Source organism: Montipora capricornis, chromosome 10, assembly GCF_036669925.1.
Source record: "Montipora capricornis isolate CH-2021 chromosome 10, ASM3666992v2, whole genome shotgun sequence".
In the NCBI taxonomy this organism is placed as follows: Eukaryota; Metazoa; Cnidaria; class Anthozoa; order Scleractinia; family Acroporidae; genus Montipora; species Montipora capricornis.
The window spans coordinates 37704046-37714045 of record NC_090892.1 but is presented as its reverse complement, the minus strand read 5'-3'; positions in this window follow the sequence as shown (position 1 = coordinate 37714045).

Genomic DNA, 10000 nt, shown 5'->3' with positions numbered 1-10000 from the left:
TAAAGTAAAGCGTCATTGCTTCAACTGCAGCGGCGATTTCTATCAGCGAAGACTTCTAAACGCGCTCACTGAAACTCTACGCTCCTGCAAATATTTTTTAAGTTCTGCGATATTCATTGTGTGGAAGTCCTTCTTTAATTGGCATCTGCTTAGACATGCTGACCCTGGAACTGTAGCAAACAGGACTGCTTTCTGTTGTTAGATGGACTGATTCAGCGTTTTCGAATTAAAGGCTCACTGACAGAGGAGGCTCGATTTACGCACACTCAAATCACATTTATTCGGTTTTATTACTGACCTCGAAGTACACAAATACATGACAATTTAAATACATGAAGGTATTAGTAATAATCAAATGTAAGGAATACATTTGGTTTCCGTCCGCCTAGGGATCGAAGATGTTCAAAACCTCACTCACCCCCGTAAATCCTGTCGAAGACGGAAGTAAGAGTGTAAAACTACCGCGTCCCACATCAAATGCTACTCATCGAAGTGACTTGTGTCTTTGTTGCATCATTTCCATGTCCAACGCAAAAAGAAACTACAATTTCATATCTGCTCGCCACGCCATCTCATTATGTGTTATATGAAAAGTCACGTGACACTACACGTGAAAGCTAGCGCTTAGAAGGTCAATTCCCCGGAAATACACACGTGCCTACGTCCTTACGCCAAGCCCCAAACCTTGAAACATATGAAAGTAGCACCATCACCATATATAGGTACATGCATGTTATGGTTATGGTGATAATTGACAGCTCCAAAGCCAAGGTATCCGCTGACCAGTATTACCTTATTATATTTCAGGCTCAGGTTTAGAGCTCATCGATGTCTAGCGCTAGTTTTTCGGCTGGATCGCGAGCTCAAGCCAGGTTATTATAAATTACTCTTGGAGCAAAGGATGGAGTATGCGGAAAGGCCAGATTTTGGTGCAAATTAACCCCTGGCACGTTTTTGACTTTTCTTCCGACATATTCCTTGCACAATCGTTTCTCGGAAAGTGCCTGATATAATGCGTACGTATACGTAATTTCCACAATCTTGGAAAAATTTGGTACTTGGATAAAGTTTGTTAAAATTAACGGGGAAAACTAGTTAAGCCACACGTTGAACAATTACATGCTCACAATTGATTAATAATTGCAATAAGATCTGTGTTCTAAGGCTTGGTTAAATCTATTTAAAATATAGATAGGACCCTGCGCGCGGTCTGATTGGTCAAAAACCCATGTTTTACCAGACTATAAAACGTAGAAAAAGCGTATTTTATTGTTTTGCGTGTGTAAAATCTATATCTTAAGGCAAATGAAGAAGCCTAAGCCGTGTACTACACTGTGGTCAAACACTCCGGTCATTTGGGAACACTCGAGAAGAGTAAAAAACACTCGCCTGCGGCTCGTGTTTTCTACATTTCCCTCGTGTTCTGAAATCACCGTCGTGTTTTATCACAGTGTAATACACGGTTTATGCTTCTTTATTTGTTAAATATTACTTGCTACTCACTTCCGAGCTAGCCAATCAGAATGTGCGAAAGGCACTATTCACCTTGCATACGGCTGGCGCGCCTGAAATTTGAATTGACCAATTAGGATTTAGCAAGCGGGAACGAAAACTTTACTGTCTCGACGCCAATGTAAGTTATAAGGAAATCAAGCAACTTTATTCACGAAAAGGGGATTTAAAGTTCCCAAAATCATATCAGATTAAAAAAAGTGAAAAATATGAAACATGCTGTGTCTCGAAGCTTCTAATGTGACGCCAAAACTGGGTCGCCATCGAGCGGCATGGCAACTTTCTAGTACTTCCTCCACTGTCGCTAGGTGGGATGAATGTTGTGTTTTTTTGAACAAAATATGCTGTTCCTCGTCAATTTCAACCCGTAGGTCTTAATATAACTATTCGAAGGGGCCAAAGCAAGTTCAGCATTGTCTTTACTTTTGTTACTGAGCTTCGAAGAAAAAGGCTATTATCGTGTCGTTTCGGTAGGACAGCTAAGTTTTGACTGCCGCTCATACTGAGGGCTTAGCCGCCGTATGCAAGGCACTTGTGTGGTATGTACTAACAGAGGCCTCATCGCCTTTAGTCTGCATCCAAAATTACTTAAACGCCATCGAAATCAGGAAAATGGAAATAATCTACGTCGTGATAGAGGAATGTTCACAATGACATTTTTAGTCTAAAATCTGCAGAAAATTGATATATTCAGCCTGGGAGTATGGTACTACTACGCATTTAAGGAGGCTGGCAACAGTTTTCAACACTTTTCTAACAGCTGTACTTTGAAGGATGAATTCTACCATTGTTTAAGAGGTGATGCTGCAATAAAATGGTATCACACAAAATTCCCAATCATTAAACAAGTAGGCTCGATTACCAGCCGCTGTTCGGGAAAGGAGCCCGCGCTCCTAGGACTCGAGAAAGCGGCGGAAATCGAGGCTAACAAAGAAGCTGAAGTCACCCTTTTTATATAACAGGGTACCGTAGCAACAATATTACCTCATAAAACACCCTTAGTTTTAGCTTTAAGCACTTATAACTGAAAAAACGAGCTCGGCGATCCCCAGCTTTTATCATCGAATTGTAAAAGTTATGATACGATGTAACTTTTTGCAAAGTTTTAAAAATATTCTGTGGAGGGGGTTCAGAGCAACTTTAAATTTGTGAAAAAAAGGCTCTGGACCACTCCACGGATTTTTTTAAACTTTGCAGAAAGTGTTTGAGATATAAGCGGTTAGAGCTAAAATTTAGGGTGTTTTTAGCAGGTCATATTGTTGTTAGGGGAACCTATGGTGCCTCAAAATTTACAGCAACATGTTAACCAATGATTGGGCAGTTTTTTGATACCATGATTTTGGCATTAACCGGTATAGAGTAATTATAATGACCCATGAAAATCTAAGTCTTGGAAAATAATGGAAACTGTTTCGAGGCACCTTAAGAAGCTAACTTCAGAATAGAATCTATTGAGTCGTCAGTGGGTCAAAGTAGTTGTATTGGCTTGGTGGATTCCCTCAAGATCATAACTGGCTGTTAAACTTCTTTCCACAAAATTATTAGAAAGTTCCTTAATGCAGACAGACAAGGTTTTCAAATCACTAAATGACAGGTATGTTTTAAAAGTACCCATTCAAAATAGCACTCATAAACATTATTTAAGTCTAAGCACTTATTTTAAATGGTTAGCATTCAATTATTGCGACAAGTACCTACATGTATCTCACACCGTAAACACAATGAAAATTTAAAGCCAATAGCTTCAGTTGCTGGTGGAGTACTGTGGTACAATGTAACTGGAGTGAAAGATGATGTGTGAGATTTTCATACAGTGCCAAGTGGTCACATAAATAAATATATCTTATATTTTGCGAAGATCAACATGAAGATAAGAAATCATTCGACTGCTGGACAGTGTTGGTATTTTTAAAATTCTGTCTAGCTGCTGGACGTCTAGACACAGCCAAATTACTTTCAAACACTTCTCTAGTTTTAACAATGAGCCCTGCTTTCTCCCCTACTTAACATGAATAGATGTAGTTTCAAATGTCTGTGATGAAAGAATTCCTTGTTAAAAATTTCAAGTATGCAGGGTTTAATTTTGAGTTACAACTAACAATGCATTGGCAAAGCACTTTCAGTGTTTGATCAAGTTCAGAAAATTTAACAAAAAGGTGCTTAAATGATAAAATCTGCCACAGGAAAACAGGATGCTGACTTAAATGCAGGGACTTTAGTCAGATTTTTCAAGTTGTTATTGTTCTTTAGCCTACTGACCCCTAAGAGTGAGACTTAATAGGTTTTACTCTGTCTAACGCCAGACAATTTTACTCATCAGTGGGGAGTGTCCCAGGGCGTTTGAGGTGTGAATGGGTTAAGTTTCAAGATAACAATGACTAAATTCACCAAAGAATGTTATGTAGCCTCTTACCAAATCTCTTGTGCATCAGAAAATATTTTAAAACCAAGATATGTTGACAAAAGGTATAAAACTCCAGATATCGCTATGATACAGGACTGCAAAAAAAAAAAATTGAAATCATGGGTGAAGACAATTCTTAAAGAACCATTTGCAAATATGAACAGCGTAAAATCTTAGTGTTTGCCAGACTGTCTAAGTATACGGGTACTATAATACATCACAGCAAATATCCATCTTCTCCTTTAAAAAACTCAACAGTAGAAATTACTGTACTGAATTAATTAAGGTTCTGTGGTGCCAGAATATTGTAAACGGTCTCGGCAATAACTGAAATAAGCTCTAGCTGATTCAATTTTCACAACCTTGATTTTTTGCAGATATCACAAAAAGCGCATTCAATCATAGTTGAGAATCACTGGCAGCTCTTTTCCAAGGGTAAAGGGTAACGGATTATGGGTAAAGGGTAACGGGTAAAGAGTAGAGGGTGAAGGGTTAGTACTGTATTTATTTTACAAAATTCGGCATTTTTATTTCTTTAATTTTCAACAATTAACCTGACTGTTGACTTAAGAATTACCACGAGTAATATTACCTTGTCGTTCTCATCTCATAGTCTTTCAAGTTCCTTGAAAGTCATAACAAAACTCACATGTAGTTTAATTATGCCCACTGGGAGGTGACAGAACAACGTAAGTTATGGAGTAAAGACAAAAGTGGTTTTTGTTTGAGTGTCGTATAAGTGCTAAAACATATGCAATTTATAAGGTCACTTGGAACTCACAAAGCAAATTAATGCATTAAGCAAAGAAACGCTAATTCTGAGTTGCTGTTCGCGGTTCTTATAAAACCACCGAAATGGTAATGGTTGAGCATTTTTATCCAAATCAAACTCTTTTCATTTGAGCAGTTTTGAAGTGGAGCAAACAACAAGTCAGAACGCGCTTTTGCAATGAACATGGTAATTAGCCATGTGTTTGTCGCTTAAGTTACATCTTGTTGGCTGGGGATACTACTTGATTTGCTGACCACCCAGAATTCCTCGTACTGTTGACTCTCTTCTTGCATTCTTCCTTCAATCTCATTCCTTTAGTTTACCAAAGAAGACGGGATAAAATCGTTTTAAATTTTCTTTTATTCTTTTGTTCGCATGGTCACCATGGGTAGCTTGCTCTTGTTAACTTGGAATTTTTTTCTCTTAACTATTAAATCTTATCCAATCTGTGCTCAATTTCATTAACATTACTCTTAGTAATCCTTACGTCGCAGGTCAGGTTGTAAAAAATGGAAGAAATTAAAATGCTGAAGTTTAAATTGAGGGGCTCGATGCAAAAACCTAGTAAGTGACAACTTCGGTCGATTTTTAGTTTTACTTAAAACTAGCCCAAATTTTGCAAGTTGACTGGAAATGAACTAAAGAACATTGCCCTGGTATTTTTAAAACAGATTTGAGCTTTATTTTCGAGAAATAAGCTATGCAAAAACACCATCGGCTTCATGCTTGATAAATGATTTATCTCACAAATCCATCATGACAACCGTTAGGGTTAGGATATAACAACACAGGTTCCAGGTTAAATTCATAGCTTAATGAAGAATTGCTCTCTTTGGATCATAATTACGTACCCCGACTGTGCCAGCTATAAGCAGCCAGGCCAGCCTTTTACGACTGCACTGTCTTCATTGTTCAGAACAAAACACAATTGTATGATATTGAACCATGCAGTCATATCTGTATCAATTTTTCTGAAGGAGGATAGGATCAACAAAAATCTCATAAAGTGAGTAACTTTTAGTTTTAAGTTCCTTAGTGGTTGATGACAGGACTATTTAAATACACTGTACGGTTTGTACCCTCACTGCCATAGGGTGTTCATCAATTTCATTCACCAAAGATTGACTGATATACATCACTACCAACACTCCCATAACTGCTTCAATAAGCAAAAATCCAGACTCCGACAGGTGAAGGACTTTCTGATAACTCCAAACAATGAATTCTGGTGTTGTATTGAAAGGAAGAAGAAGAAGACCAACAAACAACAGCAACTGCAGCATGGGAAGAGTAGATTTCTCGGCAACAAATAGAAAACAATAATAGGAAGTGTAATAGTATACTCATGTGTCTTTGTTTGAATGAAAACAAAACAGGATTGGCCTACATTGTAATGGCAAGAGACCTCGACTGTACCACCAATGCTCCACAGGTTCAAATTCCAAACAGAGCAGCTTTGTTTGTTGGTTATTACCCTACTTTACTCCATCACATTGAATACTTGGGTTTTACTTCCATCTTAAAAGCAAGACTACGTCTCAAAATCCCAATAAGTAATTTAGTGGCTCTAAGTCACTTCAGTTGACATAATTTAAGTAATGTTGGTTATCATCATAATCATTGTTTTCATTTTTAAATCATTTTTGAAAAAAAGAAAACTAATGTCAGTGTCGAAGCCTTTAAGTGCATGTAGGAGATTCCATGTTTTCATTACGACAACCAATTAACCAATTATGCCTGCAATGTACTATGGGTCTTCAAATTACTGAGGAGAAAGTTCTGCCTTTTAATTCCTTGAGATGTCAAAAATTAAGGTGAGGATCCAGGTGGTAATTTTTGCTAAGAGCCTGGGCAGGTGACAGGCAGAATAGGAATGTGACATAGAATTTAAAGTGCTTCCGGAGGTTGAAGGATTTGGTATCAAATGAGACAACAAACACACATCTAAGTCAGAAATCAGGCTATTTGTCAGGTGTTGAAATACCTACTTCTAGCACCTGCTGTGTTTTTGCCCACATTTTCACTTATACCTCTTCAAAGAAGAGCAAGTCAGTCTTCATAAAATGAAGCGGTTCTCGAATGTATTCTTCACGACTCGCAAATCCAAGAAGATGTGGGTGCTAGCTGCGATTTCACCAGTGCAATCCGGGAGTGTATTGTTGATCTGGAAACGGCCTTAACTTCCGAAAGGGGTCACGAAAGGAGCTTTTCACAATCTGCTGAATCTGGTTTGAACACCGTGCAAGCAGGATCTAGCGCGAATGTATCAATTCACAGGCACGCCAAACTGCCAAAACTCGAACTAAGGAAGTTCTTTGGGAATCCAATCGACTGGTATCCCTTTTGGGAGTCATTTGACTCGGCTGTCCACCGAAACAGCACTCTAACCGGACCAGATAAGTTCAAGTATTTGAAATCACTGCTTGTAGCAGGCTCTGCCGCCCATTGAATGCACCTATCAACGTTAAGCCCCCCCGGGGGGGGGGAGGGGCACCTCTAACAAATGTGGAAAGTTTATTTGAATGCCTTCCGGGTATTTTCCAAGATGGCGGAGTTATTTTTATTGTTTAATAACGTCCATTCATGAAGTGAAACGGCTTCGTAATCTGTATGATACGGTGGAATCACATATGCGTAGCCTCGGGAGTTTGGAAATTTCTCCAGTAATGTATGGCTGTTTTCTAACGCCCTTAATCGTGCAAAAATTGCTACAAGAAGTCAGGATTGCTATCACACGAAATCTAACGTCTGAAACGTGGGCCTTAAAGGATATTATGTCCGAATTCCAAAGGGAGCTACAATCACGTGAGAACTGTCAACATGTCCCTGGAGAGGTGGGGAATAAGGATTTTTTTGTGCGCCAAAGCCATCAAGGCGTATGCCAGTATATCAACCATCGCCAACCTCAGCCTTGCTTGCGGACATTGGGAAAAGCAATCATCAAGGCCCTTGGTGCACATATTGTAAGGGGTCACATCCATCTGTTAAATGTAATGTGGTAACTGACTTCTCTGCAAGGAGGCAATTGCTTCGACAGAAAGGAAAGTGTTTCAGATGCCTAAGTAATGGCCACCTCGCCAATCAGTGTAGTAAGGAATGTCACTTCTGTGGTGTGGGTCATCATGCCTCTATCTGTGAAAATTCAGGTAAAGAAAAACAACCAACTACCCAAGGAAGAAGTGCAGTCAATAATGAAGGAGTTGCACTCAACCCTACTGTAGCCTCATTTCAACCTTCATCTACCAGTATGTTTGTCAGCTCCAAATCCAGTGTACTTCTGCAGACAGCGAGAGCAAACATCTCCAAGCCAGGGAGTGCTGAACAGTCTGTCAATGCCAGAATGGTGTTGATAGCAGCAGTCAAAGAAGCTACATGTCAGAGAGCTTACAGAACACTCTGAAGCTACCTGTGGCTGGCCAGGACACATTACTAATCAAGACCTTCGGAGAGTCTACTGCCAAACTAAGGCAGTGTGACATTGTTCAATTTGCAGTGGAGGCAGTTGATGGTATGCAGATATATGTTTCAGCATATGTAGTACCAGTGATCTGTGCACCAATCAGTAATCAAATCACTGAGTTTACTCAAGCTTACGGAATGCTTTTTATCACTTTTTTTTTCTCGTCTTTGGGAACTTTCATCCCTGTCCTTTGAGCAGAGAAGAGTCTTGCTACATGTAGTATACTATACCATAATTTGTTCAAGGAATTTTCAAATTTTATGGAATTTTTCCACTTGTTAAACTATCACCATATTCACCACCAGAAAAAGAACCCACACTTAACAAGTTTAGTCAGATAAGTAGTGACAGAACTCATTGTTTTTTAAAGCACAAAGTTACCTTTCCACAGGTATTTTTTAATTCTTGGAATTTGAAAGTTTAATGGACTTTTTCCCAAACACAACCATTGAACCATCGTGGTACAATGCACTTAAGAAATTCAGTCGTATAATATTTATAGACTTGACAAATTTGGCTAGAACTGGATTTTATGAAATAAAAATTAATATTTGATAGAACTCCTTCTACACACCTTCAAGCTATCAGCAAGTGGTAGCGAGTCTTGAACGATAACAGTTTGGTCATCTTTATTGCGGACATCACCATCCTTGGTCTTACTACTTGAAATGGCACCTTCATTATAATAAGAAACATCTCTTGTCACTGAAAAAAACACTGGATGAGGATGAGCTGAAAGCAAATCTGGGCTTTTCTGCTTTCCTCTCTTTATTGTCCTTAACTGGTAAAGGTTTGCATTTGCCACTTCTTCTCTTACCAGATCTGGGCTCTCTTCGCCTAGCTGGAGTCACCATATGCAGCTCAGAGATTTCCTCAATGTCCTGTAAGGTCAAGCCAAAACAAGTTTCTACTCCAAAAAGGGTTGACTTGTTTTCAAAGGAAATATAAGGAAAGGTATGCTTAGCTACATTTGGGAAAGGAGAAGCAGTCAATGGCTTCCTTAGTAAGCAGGATGGCATGATCTTATCGCCCTCGTCTGATTGCAAATTATTTTCTGTTCACTAAAACTACAGAAATGAAATTATAGAAGCTCCCATTGGAGAAAGGCCTGGATTACCTGCAGTTACAAACTTAAGAGATTGAATTTTAAATATACGATTTTCATATATAGTTTCTTCTAAAGAAGTTGGTCCTCCAGTGTACTTGACTGGTATTATTTTCATTCTTTTACGCTAAACACCGGTAAGATATACAACCTAACAACAAACAAACGAAGAAAACAATCAACAAGCCCTGAAATCCTCCTGTATCCCAGGTGACATGCTTCATCTTACAAGTGACTCTTAGTTTTATAGGCCCATTCTGTCCAAAATTTGTAAAGCAAAAAGAGATCAGAATCTTTCTGAACTTCATGCGGAATGAACTTTTAACTGTATGCATGGGCAACGTTTTCTTGGTCTAAAATGATCCACCACGAGGGAACAGGCAATCAGAAGAAATACCAACATGCAAACACAACTTCCATGACAAAGAGTTTTTATTCACCCCAGTGTGAGTGAGTGTCTCCATACCGGCGCATGCTACTAGGCTTTTGTCAGGGTGTTTTGTCTTGCATTCTCTCAAATCATGATAAAACCAAGTTCTGAACTTTTAGCAAGACATATAGTATACACTCTCCAAATTGTAGGGGTCGAACAGTAAAATTATATACATCACATACATTTAAACATGGCGCATGGTGATAAAACTCCTGAACATTTCGGTACGTGCGTTCACTTTTACATCTCTAGCTGACCCAGATCTTAATGTGTAGCCATGGCTAACTTGAGTGACCAGAGGGATGACATCTCTT